This window comes from Hyperolius riggenbachi, chromosome 1, assembly GCF_040937935.1.
Source record: "Hyperolius riggenbachi isolate aHypRig1 chromosome 1, aHypRig1.pri, whole genome shotgun sequence".
Classification (NCBI taxonomy): domain Eukaryota; kingdom Metazoa; phylum Chordata; class Amphibia; order Anura; family Hyperoliidae; genus Hyperolius; species Hyperolius riggenbachi.
In genome coordinates, this window is record NC_090646.1 from 486,633,159 (window position 1) to 486,646,699 (window position 13,541).

The window sequence follows — 13,541 nt, forward strand, 5'->3', positions numbered from 1 at the left end:
CCTGGGCTAGGGGAACTCTGGTTTAGGGCACTCTGCTATTACAGCAGCCAGTGCACATGGCTACTAATGACAGGCAACTTCTGAAGCACTTAAAGGATACCCCAGCTGAAATGTGACATAATGAGATAGACATGTGTATGTACAGTGCCTAGTACACAAATAACTATGCTGTGTTCCTTTTTTTCTTTCTCTGCCTGAAAGAGTTAAATATCAGGTATGTAAGTGGCTGACTCAGTCCTGACTCAGACAGGAAGTGACTACAGTGTGACCCTCACTGATAAGAAATTCCCCCTTTTTATCTCTTTCTTGCTCTCAGAAGCCATTTTCTGCTAGAAAAGTGTTTTATAGTTGTAATTTCTTATCAGTGAGGGTCACACTGTAGTCACTTCCTGTCTGAGTCAGGACTGAGTCAGCCACTTGCATACCTTATATTGAACTCTTTCATGCAGAGAAAGAAAAAAAGGAACACAGCATAGTTATTTGTGTACTAGGCACTGTACATACACATGTCTATCTCATTATGTCACATTTCAGTTGGGGTATCCTTTAACACATCCTGCCAACTCTCCCTGCTAATGTCCCACAACAATCATTCTCTCCACTCTGCTCTGCACATTCACTCACTGCAGGCTGTGTGTAGAGAGCGAGAAGACACATTGCCCATGGAACAGTAAGGGGGAGGGGTGCTACAACTGCTGCTATTTTCCCAAATGTTGCCCAAACTATGAAAAAAGGTCCCAGGTGGAAGAGCACAGTGACTGAGCGCCACAGCGGCACCCCTAGCCGTGGGTACACCTGATGCTGTGAGCACCCGCAGCCTTATGGTAGGTACGCCACTGAGTAGTTGTAATCTTAAATAGTGGTGTGCAGTGAAATTAACAGCCATTCCAATGTGAACAGTAAGGGGTACATTGTATACAAAGAGTAAACACTGGTTAATTTGGGGAGATGTATGCCAAACTGAAACAACCATCTCTACAAAAGTGGGGATCTTTGACATCACCTATCAGCAACGTACAATTCTATTATATTTTTTCACTTGGACATAATATATACCTTTCACTTGGACATAATATATACCTTCAGTATATATAAAAATATTATGTGCATATTGAGTCTCCGAGCCCTAAGGTAATCCAGGCAGCGCTGCGTAATATGTTGGCGCTTTATAAATACAATAAATAATAATAATAATAATCCAGTTTTGCTTACGGAGTATGGAGATAAACTTCAGTCAGCTCCTTGAATCCAGCCAAGAGGATCTAGCACTCTAGACCTTTCTGCGACACTTCAGGGCAGCTGTACACAGTCTCTGCTTAGGTGGACGGTTGGAACCATCTCTGTTGAGCTGAGATAATTGTGTGTACGCACCATAAAGTTTACCTGAGGCAATCTTCAGGTCAAAAAATTGATACTTACCTTATAAGAAGGAAGTCTCTGTATCCTGTAGAGGCTTCCCATGCCGTCCTCCCAACCACCGTGGCCACTTGTGGAACCTCAAAGAAATCCGGTAAGAGTTTGTCAGATTTCAGATCTAGGCTGCGCTCCTCTTCATGGACGAGTGCAGCAGTACTGCGTCTGTGTGAGTATGCCTGTGCAGTAAGCTGGAGTCATTCGTGTAGGGACGAGGAGGACATGAGTTGCCTCTACAGGATTTAGAGGCTTCCCCCTTCTTATGCATCTTTTTTGTACCTGAAGTTTGCCTCGGGTTCACTTTGTGTTTCTGTTGCCTGATCTGCAGTAGTGTAGCAGTAGGGGATGCAAAGGTTGCGACCACAACGGGGCCATTGGACTACAAACCAGAGGCTTTCCTTCAATTGCCATATTAGCTTGAGGTGGCCCAAAGCACCTTCATTACACCACTGCTGGTTTGCATACTCATTCATTGGGCTTTATTCATAAAAGGCTTTGCGGTAAAAAAAAATGTTGGAGGGAAAATACCGCATCGGTATTTTCGACTTTTGTGTGCTAATTCATAAAAAAGTTTACAGTTGTGATAAAAGATCGAAGAATTCCCGAACTAGGCTGGCGTAACATGAGAAGCTGCCTGAGTTGATACATTTTCTCCTGCAAAGACAGCCTTACAATAAAAGAGGCATCCCCAACTTCCCTTTAGATGTGCATTTTTTTTTAAACTGCCTCTGTTTGCCCTGAATCTGCGCTGAATCTGTCTTTTAGTATTTTTAATCTATTTAATTGCCACAGTTGAGAAGAGCTTCAAGAAATGTTTACACATGCAGGCTTTCTGATGTGAAATTTATCTGAAAACAGGTACCCAAGAGGTTAAAAAACACAGCCTGGGTATTCCGGAAAACCATTTTTGTTCCCTCCTCTCTGCTGCTGCCTGGGAGAGCTGTCCCCATTAGCTTGGCTGTTATCCGCATCCTTATCACATTTTCTAAACAGACGGTATTCTCCATCCCAATTCCAGCTGCTCTAATATTTATGAATTGACATGTATTGAGGTAATCACCGCATAAGGCGGTAATTTCCCGCACTGCTCAGGAATGTCAGCTTTTCATGCGGAAACAGCTTTTATGAATTGACATTTTGCTTAGTGGTCAGTAAAGTCATCTGTTTTGAGCATTACCGCATGCGGGAATGCTTTATGAATAGAGCCCTTTGTGTCAGTATGAGGGTGAGCATAACATCTTCCACATTCTTCTATCTTCAGATCTGAAAGTTTGCTGTATTCTATGAACAGTAGAAGCTACTCTCCAGCTTAGTTTTGTACACTATGCCTCTCTGACTCCTTCCTTTCCTTGATTGGGGGAATGTTGCATTCAGAAAGGAGGTGGGGATGCAATGCACTTCCTTCAAAATGATTGGAGTGGGAGGCATGAGGAGATAGTGGTACCAGAGGGAGGCTACCAGGGCCTGTAAAAAAAAAAAAAAGGGCCTGTTTGTTAGAGGATCTAAAAGGGGAGCAGTGTGGGTCATGTGACTGCTGTTTATCCTGACAAGTCAGATATTTACTTTCATGCATATCTTAGGGGGGCATAGTAAGTACACTGGAGAAGGGCTTTATCTGAACTATAGTGCAACATGTCTGCTCATAACAAGACACCATGGGCCTGATCTCAGAGGCGTATCTAGAGGGATGCAGGCATGGCTTGTGCCATGGGCGCCACAGCACCATGGGCGCCATGCATGCCCCTTTGCTGTGCCGCCATGCCTGTCCCCATCACTCAGACCTCAGATCTGATTCATTCTGTTATCTGGGGAGCATGGCTACTTAACTTGTGTATGGAGGGTGCACTTGGCTTAGTCTTAGAAAAGAGGACAGAGAGAGAATAAGAAGAGATACTTCCAAAAAAGCAACTTCAGCAATATCCCGAGCCAAAAAACACAGGCAACCATAACGCATGTATTAGAGAAAGGATGCTGTTTTTATAGAGGAAAAAGGGCTCTGACCGGGAGGAGGGGTGGGCGCGCAATTTCAGTGTTTGCCATAGGCTCTATATTACCCAGATACACCCCTGATACACCCCTGCCTGATCTACTAAGGCTAGGTTCACACCTATGCCAAATGAAAATGTGTACAGTTATGTTCCAGTCCTGTCCGGTAGATTTTCATCAGTTTTCACCTGTTTTGTATCCATGTTAGGCTCGCCAGCCCACTCCAAAATGACCCAGAGCCCCAGGTAACTACAGCTTTTATATGGCCACATACCAGAGCCCTCATTGGGCCACTAGCTTACACTGTACCCCTGAGTCATCAATCACCCTGTACCACACCCACAGTCTGGGCTTGTTCACACTGCAAGAGCTTTTCTAAGCGCTTGTGATTTTAAAAGCTCTTGCTAATGTTATCCTATGTGTATGTTCACACTGGAGCGATGTGATTTTGTAAAAATCCTCCATAGCATTGCATTATTATTATTATTATTATTATTTGTATTTATAAAGCACCAACATATTACGCAGCGCTGAACATTAATTTAGGTTACAGACAATATTTAGGGGTGACAAACAGCAATATGACAATACAAGAATACAAGAAAACCAGATCACACAGCACAGTATGAGTACAAGGTAATGCTTAGTCAGTCACTGGAGAGGAGCATGGAGATTAGGCAAGTTAGGTTCACTCAAGTGCATAGCATGGGTTTACAGTAATGGAGGTGCATGATCAGGTAGGACACAAAAGGAGGAGGACCCTGCCCAAAGGCTTACAATCTAGAAGGAGAGGTAGAGACACGAAAGGTAGGGACCAGAGTTCCGTTGTGGATTTAGAGCAATTGTAAGGGGTGGTAGGCCAGAGTGAAAAGGTGAGTTTTGAGGGCCTTCTTGAAGATGTTGAAGGAGGGGGCTGCCCTAATGGGTGGAGGTAGAGAGCTCCAAAGTGTTGGAGCAGCTCTTGAGAAGTCCTGGAGGAGTGCATGGGACTGTGTGATGCGGGGGGCGGTCAGGCGAAATTCATTGGAACGGAGTGAGCGGCTAGGTGTGTACCTCTGAGTAAGATCAGAAATGTAGGTTGGACAGGTTTTGTGGACAGATTTGTAGGTCAGACACAATGGGCTCTATTCATAAAAAATTTGTGGCGAAAAAACTCCTGGAGGGAAAATACCGCAGCGGTATTTTAGGCTTCTGGGTGGCCATTCATAAAAATGTTGGCAGCTGCGATGCAAGTGCGGAGATCTCCCGCTGAAGGCTGGCGGTAAGCTGTCGGAAGGCATGCGGAAACACTTACGCCGCACTGCTCTCTCTGGGAGGTCTGTCCCATTCACTTGTATGTAATCCGCAGGCTTCGAGGAAGCGGTATTTCCCGTCCACATACCGCTTCCTCTAATCTTTATGAATGGCCATTTTGTTACTTTTTTTTAGATAAATCTAGAAAAACACTGCAGAAGGTGGAAATTTCTCGCTCTGCTGGGGAATTGTAGATTTTCATGCGGGAACAGCTTTTATGAATGCTTACTTTGCTAAATGGTTGGGAAAGTCCGCTGTTTTGAGCGGAAAACTTGCGGTAACGATTTATGAATAGAGCCCAATATCTTGAATCCGATTCTAGACTGGATAGGAAGCCAGTGGAGAGGTTCACGGAGGGGAGCCGCCCTGGTGAAGCGATGGGAGGAGTGGATAATTCTGGCTGCCGTATTCATGATGGACTGCAGTGGGGCTATTCGGTTCATAGGGAGACCAGACAGAAGGGCATTACAGTAGTCGAGGCGGGAAATTATGAGGGCATAGATGAGGAGTTTGGTGGTGTCAAAGGTCAGGAAAGGGCGAATCTTACAGATGTTACGAAGGTGGAAGTTGCAGTGAGGTTTTGGATGTGAGGAGTGAAGGAGAGTTCAGAATCCAGGGTGACACCCAGACAGCGGGCTTGAGAGGTAGGGCGAATGGTAGTGTGGTTAACAGTGACATGCACATCTGGGAGGTTCATAAATAGCCGGGGTGGGAAGATCATAAATTCCGTTTCGTCTAGATTTCGTTTCAGGAACCTAGCGGACATCCAGGAGGAGATGGCTGATAGGCAGGAGGAGACCTTGTCCATGGTAGTGGTCATGGCCGGCCTTTGACCTGAGCGACCGGAGCGGTCGCTCAGGGCGCCGGCTTCCAGGGGGGGCGCACGCTTCCCTCCCTCCATAAAAGTGTCTTCCCCTGCACAGCTTCCCTCATTCCCTCTGATTAATGTGCCCTGCTCTGAGCTCCCTTCCCTCCCCTCCCTCCCTCCGATGTAGAAGAGAACGGTACAGGCAGCAGTGGCTCTCACCTTCCATCTCGCAAACACCAGCAGCTTTGCTGCTCAGCTCTTGGGGCATTTTTCTGAATGGTGGCTTTAAGGGTCCTCGCTTGGTGAGGTCATCAAGCAAAGCCCTTACAAATTAATTCAGAAGAATGCCCTGGGAGCTGAGCAAAGAGCTGTTTGCGACATGGACAGTGAGGCTGCAGAGCGGCAAGTTTGGCTATAGCCTCTCTCAGCCAGCGATGGATCTGCACAGCAGGGGGGAGAGAGATCGGAGTGCTGCAGCTGAAAGCTCATCTAGTGGGAGAGGTGATAGTAGAGCTGAGCGCTGTTAAAACTAGTTTACTTTCTGTCTGACTTTGAGCTGTTATCTCTGCAGCATCCCCCTGAGCCCCTCCCCCTCTCTGCTTTCTCACTTCTCACCCTAGTATGATAGTTTATTTAACCCTGCATGTCCCAGCCACACTGAATAAAGACTGGAGCACTAGTGAGAAACTATTCATCTCCTCTGCCTCTACCACTGTATCTTCCCTTCTTTCTGATGTGCCACTTTTTTATTTCTCACATCTATCTCCCTCCCCATTCTCATGCCTCTCTCCCTTCCACACAGTCCTTAGTGTTTTTATTATAAGGTGCCCATACATGGGCAGATCGACTAAGAGACAGATCTCTCTCTGATCGGAGAGAGATCCACCGGCTGCCCATACACCACAGGCGATTCTCTCAGGAATCAGTTTTGTGACGCGGCCTCTCTGTCCACCCAATGTAAATATCCATCATGCCCCCCTCAATCCGTGGCTTGTGCAGTATACTTTACCTGTCGGTGTCTGTTGCTGGCTGTCTCCGCACTACCTTCCAAACACACACCCCACGTAGTTGCCGGCATGTACGTGGGTACATGCGCCAGCAACCAAGTGGGACACGTGTATGAGAATGGACCTTAAAGCCAGGGGCGGCCACCGACAGGTAAAGTATACTACACAGGGCTGCGGGTGAGGGGGGCACATTTTACATTGGGGGGACAGCTCAGGGAGTTTTGCTCCTCATCCTGATATTGCACCCCATTGCTGCCGTGCACCTGATCGAGCATGCCAGCCCTACATCTTGCAGCATGTCCAATTTCATCCCCAAATTGGTTGCACTATTGATCAGGCATGTTCTTGGCAGCACCGATTTATCTATGGCATGTGTGTGTGTGAGTGTGTGTATAATTTGCATATGTGTGTGAGATCTGCATGTGTGTGTGAGATCTGCATGTGTGTGTGAGATCTGCATGTATGTGTGAGATCTGCATGTGTGTGTGTGATCTGCATCTGTGTGTGATGTGTGTGTGTGTGTGTGATCTGCATGTGTGTGTGAGATCTGCATGTGTGTGTGTGATCTGCATCTGTGTGTGTGTGTGTGTGTGTGTGTGTGTGTGTGTGTGTGTGTGTGTGTGTGTGTGTGTGTGTGTGTGTGTGTGTGTGTGTGTGTTTTCTGCGTGTGTATTTGATCTGCGTGTCTATTTGATCTGCGTGCGTGTGTGTGTGTGATCTGTGCCTGTGTGTGCGTGCGTGCGTGCGTGCGTGCGTGCGTGCGCGTGAAGAGGATGGGGGGGGGGGGCACCAAAATCTGGTTACGCTCAGGGAGCTGTGAAACTTAAGGCCGGCCCTGGTAGTGGTCAAGATGTCAGGGGTGTGGAGGTAGATTTGGGTGTCATCTGCATACAGATGATAGGTAAAACCCATGGAGGAGATAACCTTGCCAATGGAGGATGTGGATAGGGAGAACAGTAGGGGGCCAAGAACCGAACCTTGGGGGACTCCCACCGAGAGGTGGTTGGGGGTGGACGAGGACTCATTGAAGGAGGTCGTGAAGGACCGGTTGGAGAGGTAGGATGAAAACCAGGTCCGGGCGAGATCGTAAATGCCCATGGACTGGAGGAGTAGGGGATGATCTACTGTGTCAAAAGCTGCTGAAAGGTCAAGGAGGAGGAGAATGGAGTATTTACCTTCAGCTTTATCTAAGGCAAGGTCATTGACCACTTTGGTGAGAGCAGTTTCAGTTGAGTGGGCAGGCCAAAATCCAGATTGCATTGGGTCTAGCAGTGAGTTGGCATTGAGGTACTGGGTCAGGCGTTTGTGAACCAGACGCTCAAGGAGTTTTAAGGCAAAGGCAAGGAGGGAGATAGGGCGGTAGTTGGAGGGCAGCGAGGGGTCGAGGGAGGGTTTCTTGAGCAGGGGCAATACTGTGGCCTGCTTGAAGTCTGAGGGGAAGGTGCCTGTGGATAGGGAGAGGTTAAACAGGGTAATGAGGACTGGGGCCAAATCCGTGAAGTGAGGCTGAAGTAAATCAGAAGGGATGGGGTCAAAGGGGGAGGTAGTGGTATGGGAAGTCTGCAGTAGGTGCTTGACTTCCTCAGTGGTAGTAGGAGTGAAGGAGGTGAGGGGAGGATAGGGTGGAGGAGGAGTTGGTTGGGAGGGGGTGGGAGGTGAAGATTGAAGATTCGATATTTCCTGACGGATGGAGACAATTTTGTTGGTGAAGTGCTAATTACACCAGAGAGGAAATGTGTGCATCAACCAAGTGAACCTGACAAATCTGGCTTTGCAAATTTGGCCTATTGGCTAATCACGAGACATTGCTCATGCAAATATGCATTTGCTTTCGCATGCCTAAATATGCAGGGTCAAAAACCAAAACCGCAAAACAATCGCCCTGCGGGAATCAGTTCATGCTACATTACCACTATCCAGGGGCGCCACGAGGAGGCTTCCCATTGCCCCCATACAACCGGGGGGGGCGCGGGGTTCCTAGGCACTCTTACCGCCTGGAACTCACACAGCGGCACCCCGGAGGGTGAAGTGGGTGGCTAAATATGTGGCAGAGAGGGAGGAAACGGAGGAGGGGGGGGGGGGGGTTGTTTAAGCAGGGAGTTGAAAGTGGCAAAAAGACGCCGGGGATTGGAAGATTGTGCTCCGATAAGCTTGGTAAAGTATTCCTGTTTAGCAAGAGCTTTTCAAAATCACCAGCTTAAAAAGCTTTTGCAGTGTGAACAAGCCCTCCATGTTTTACTGTCCAAATGACTTTGAAATTATTCTCAGGTACAGCACTTTTCAGACGCTAAGATGTTTCTCCACAGTAACAGCACCTGCAATGCAAAACACACACAGCCAACGCTAGTGATGTGATGGTCATGTCTAGGAGAACTCTTGGAGAAGCATGTGAGTTTTGTTGATCAGCTGATTGGGAGAAATGCATAGCAACGCAAGTGCAGTGCATTGCTACAGCCTCCTGCATTGAATGTAGCGTGCAAGTAGGGAATCGTCCTATGGGAGGAATATGGAATACTGGTGGCCAAATGGACCTATGAAAATAATGGCTGTCCAGGATTTTCTATTTTACTGCATGGAGGTGATAAAGTTGATCATTGATTGGCCAATCAAAATTGAATGTGTATATGCACCTTTAGTTATCAACCCTGCTTTGGGTTAGAGTTTTACTTTAACCACCCTGGCGTTCTATTTCATGTGGCCATGCGGCCGCGGGTGGCTTTTTTTTTAAAGAAAAGGCTATTTTGTAGTGTAGCCAGCACTAGGCTAGCTACACTCTCCCCCCAAGTCCCCTGACACTGTTTCCCCCCCCCCCCTCCGCTCGCCGCCGGCGATATTAACCTGGCCGCGATCCCGCGATGGCCGAGACTTCCGCCATAGCTTCAGGCGTTGCTATGGCGACGATCGGACAGTTCCGATCGCCGCCATAGCGACCCCTATGGAGGCTATGGAGAGGTTGCACTGGCGCGGGCTCCCGGGGGGGGGGGGGGGGGGGAGGATTAAGCAAAAAGTGCGGCGATAGGGGGATCAAAGCAGGCCGGCTCCGCTCCGGATACGATTGCCGGAGGAGCAGGACCAAAAAATAGCGCATGTTGGGTCTTATGCCGGTCCGGACGAAACGGACACATGTGAACGGACGCATAGGCTTTCTTTGCTATGCCGTGCGTCCGTTCCGTCCGTTCTGCATGCGGTCCGGCTCCAGCACGGCGATTCCGGATGGCGACCGCTAATGTGAACCGGGCCTTACTGTTTGTAAAACATTATTATGCACAAAATAAAGCGATCAGTACGTAACGTAAATTGTAATATATTTTATCCCTTACTGTTTCTAAAACATTATTCTACACACAATACAGTGATCACTAAGGAGGGTATTAGGTTTAGGCACCACCAGGGGGGTCTTAGGTTTAGGCACCACCAGGGGGTCTTAGGTTTAGGCACCAATACGGGGGTCTAGGGGTTAGGGGTAGGTACAGGGAGGGTTACTTACTATTTTTTTTTTAAACGTTATTATGCATTTCAGTTTTTAAACGGAAGATTAACGTTTTCACAATTGCCGATTTCATGCACATTATTTAATGATTTATAACTTTATAAAACATTATTTATAAACGAAATATAGTACAATATATTTTTAAACGTTATCCATGCTTATCGTTTAAAACCCAGCGCACTTTTTTCCCAGCGCCCCTTTTTAACGTACGCCTGTTGGTGGGCCTTGAGGACAGGCTAGGGCAGGGGTCTGCAACCTTTAAGAATCAAAGAGCCACTTGGACCCGTTTCCGAAAAGAGAATAAAAACTGGGAGCCGCAAAGCCATTATAAAACAGATATGACCCTAATATGCGCATATCGTTAGCAGATATGTCCCCAATATGCACAAATCGTTAGCAGATATGTCCCCAATACGCACAAATCGTTAAGATATGACCCCAATATGCACAAATCGTTAGCAGATATGACCCCAATATGCACAAATCGTTAGCAGATATGACCCCAATATGCACAAATCGTTAGCAGATATGACCCCAATATGCACAAATCGTTAGCAGATATGTCCCCAATATGCACAAATCGTTAGCAGATATGTCCCCAATATGCAGATATGACCTCAGTATGCACAAATCGTTAGCAGATATGTCCCCAATACGCACAAATCGTTAGCAGATATGTCCCCAATACGCACAAATCGTTAGCAGATATGACCCCAATATGCACAAATCGTTAGCAGATATGACCCCAATATGCACAAATCGTTAGCAGATATGTCCCCAATATGCACAAATCGTTAGCAGATATGTTCCCAATATGCACAAATCGTTAGCAGATATGACCCCAATATGCACAAATCGTTAGCAGATATGACCCCAATATGCAGATATGACCCCAATATGCACAAATTGTTAGCAGATATGACCCCAATATGCACAAATCGTTAGCAGATATGGACCCCAATATGCAGATATGACCCCAATATGCACAAATCCTTCAGCAGATCTGAAAAGAAAAACCCATTTACTCACCTAGTCAGAAGACCTCCTGTCACGATCTCCTCCTGTCCCGACCTCCGGTCCCGACCTCCTTGTGGCGCGCAACTCCCTCGGCTCCTCTTCCTTCCTTCCCGACGTCACGTCCTGCCTGCACTACACTGCAGGGCTACGGGAAAATGGCCGCCCGAAGCCCTGCACTGGTCCGGCGGCCTCTCTGATAGGCTGCCGGCCAGCTGGCAGCACACGTCACACGCGCACATGAAACAAGCGCGCCGCAGCCACTGACACTCACTACCGGTGTAGTGTCAGAATGGGCAGCCCTGCAGCACCGGAGCCGCGACTGAGCCGCGGTCTAGGAGCCGCGGCAAAGGTGAAAAAGAGCCGCTTGCGGTTTCGGAGCCGCGGGTTGCCGACCCCTGGGCTAGGGGAACTCTGGTTTAGGGCACTCTGCTATTACAGCAGCCAGTGCACATGGCTACTAATGACAGGCAACTTCTGAAGCACTTAAAGGATACCCCAGCTGAAATGTGACATAATGAGATAGACATGTGTATGTACAGTGCCTAGTACACAAATAACTATGCTGTGTTCCTTTTTTTCTTTCTCTGCCTGAAAGAGTTAAATATCAGGTATGTAAGTGGCTGACTCAGTCCTGACTCAGACAGGAAGTGACTACAGTGTCACCCTCACTGATAAGAAATTCCCCCTTTTTATCTCTTTCTTGCTCTCAGAAGCCATTTTCTGCTAGAAAAGTGTTTTATAGTTGTAATTTCTTATCAGTGAGGGTCACACTGTAGTCACTTCCTGTCTGAGTCAGGACTGAGTCAGCCACTTGCATACCTTATATTGAACTCTTTCATGCAGAGAAAGAAAAAAAGGAACACAGCATAGTTATTTGTGTACTAGGCACTGTACATACACATGTCTATCTCATTATGTCACATTTCAGTTGGGGTATCCTTTAACACATCCTGCCAACTCTCCCTGCTAATGTCCCACAACAATCATTCTCTCCACTCTGCTCTGCACATTCACTCACTGCAGGCTGTGTGTAGAGAGCGAGAAGACACATTGCCCATGGAACAGTAAGGGGGAGGGGTGCTACAACTGCTGCTATTTTCCCAAATGTTGCCCAAACTATGAAAAAAGGTCCCAGGTGGAAGAGCACAGTGACTGAGCGCCACAGCGGCACCCCTAGCCGTGGGTACACCTGATGCTGTGAGCACCCGCAGCCTTATGGTAGGTACGCCACTGAGTAGTTGTAATCTTAAATAGTGGTGTGCAGTGAAATTAACAGCCATTCCAATGTGAACAGTAAGGGGTACATTGTATACAAAGAGTAAACACTGGTTAATTTGGGGAGATGTATGCCAAACTGAAACAACCATCTCTACAAAAGTGGGGATCTTTGACATCACCTATCAGCAACGTACAATTCTATTATATTTTTTCACTTGGACATAATATATACCTTTCACTTGGACATAATATATACCTTCAGTATATATAAAAATATTATGTGCATATTGAGTCTCCGAGCCCTAAGGTAATCCAGGCAGCGCTGCGTAATATGTTGGCGCTTTATAAATACAATAAATAATAATAATAATAATCCAGTTTTGCTTACGGAGTATGGAGATAAACTTCAGTCAGCTCCTTGAATCCAGCCAAGAGGATCTAGCACTCTAGACCTTTCTGCGACACTTCAGGGCAGCTGTACACAGTCTCTGCTTAGGTGGACGGTTGGAACCATCTCTGTTGAGCTGAGATAATTGTGTGTACGCACCATAAAGTTTACCTGAGGCAATCTTCAGGTCAAAAAATTGATACTTACCTTATAAGAAGGAAGTCTCTGTATCCTGTAGAGGCTTCCCATGCCGTCCTCCCAACCACCGTGGCCACTTGTGGAACCTCAAAGAAATCCGGTAAGAGTTTGTCAGATTTCAGATCTAGGCTGCGCTCCTCTTCATGGACGAGTGCAGCAGTACTGCGTCTGTGTGAGTATGCCTGTGCAGTAAGCTGGAGTCATTCGTGTAGGGACGAGGAGGACATGAGTTGCCTCTACAGGATTTAGAGGCTTCCCCCTTCTTATGCATCTTTTTTGTACCTGAAGTTTGCCTCGGGTTCACTTTGTGTTTCTGTTGCCTGATCTGCAGTAGTGTAGCAGTAGGGGATGCAAAGGTTGCGACCACAACGGGGCCATTGGACTACAAACCAGAGGCTTTCCTTCAATTGCCATATTAGCTTGAGGTGGCCCAAAGCACCTTCATTACACCACTGCTGGTTTGCATACTCATTCATTGGGCTTTATTCATAAAAGGCTTTGCGGTAAAAAAAAATGTTGGAGGGAAAATACCGCATCGGTATTTTCGACTTTTGTGTGCTAATTCATAAAAAAGTTTACAGTTGTGATAAAAGATCGAAGAATTCCCGAACTAGGCTGGCGTAACATGAGAAGCTGCCTGAGTTGATACATTTTCTCCTGCAAAGACAGCCTTACAATAAAAGAGGCATCCCCAACTTCCCTTTAGATGTGCATTTTTTTTTA

General features: G+C 47.0%; 1 protein-coding gene across 1 annotated transcript in view; it reads left to right on the forward strand.

The window, feature by feature from the left end:
- AP1G2 (adaptor related protein complex 1 subunit gamma 2) overlaps positions 1-13,541 on the forward strand; it is a 102,393-nt gene that overhangs the window by 3,492 nt on the left and 85,360 nt on the right. The window lies entirely within an intron of this gene.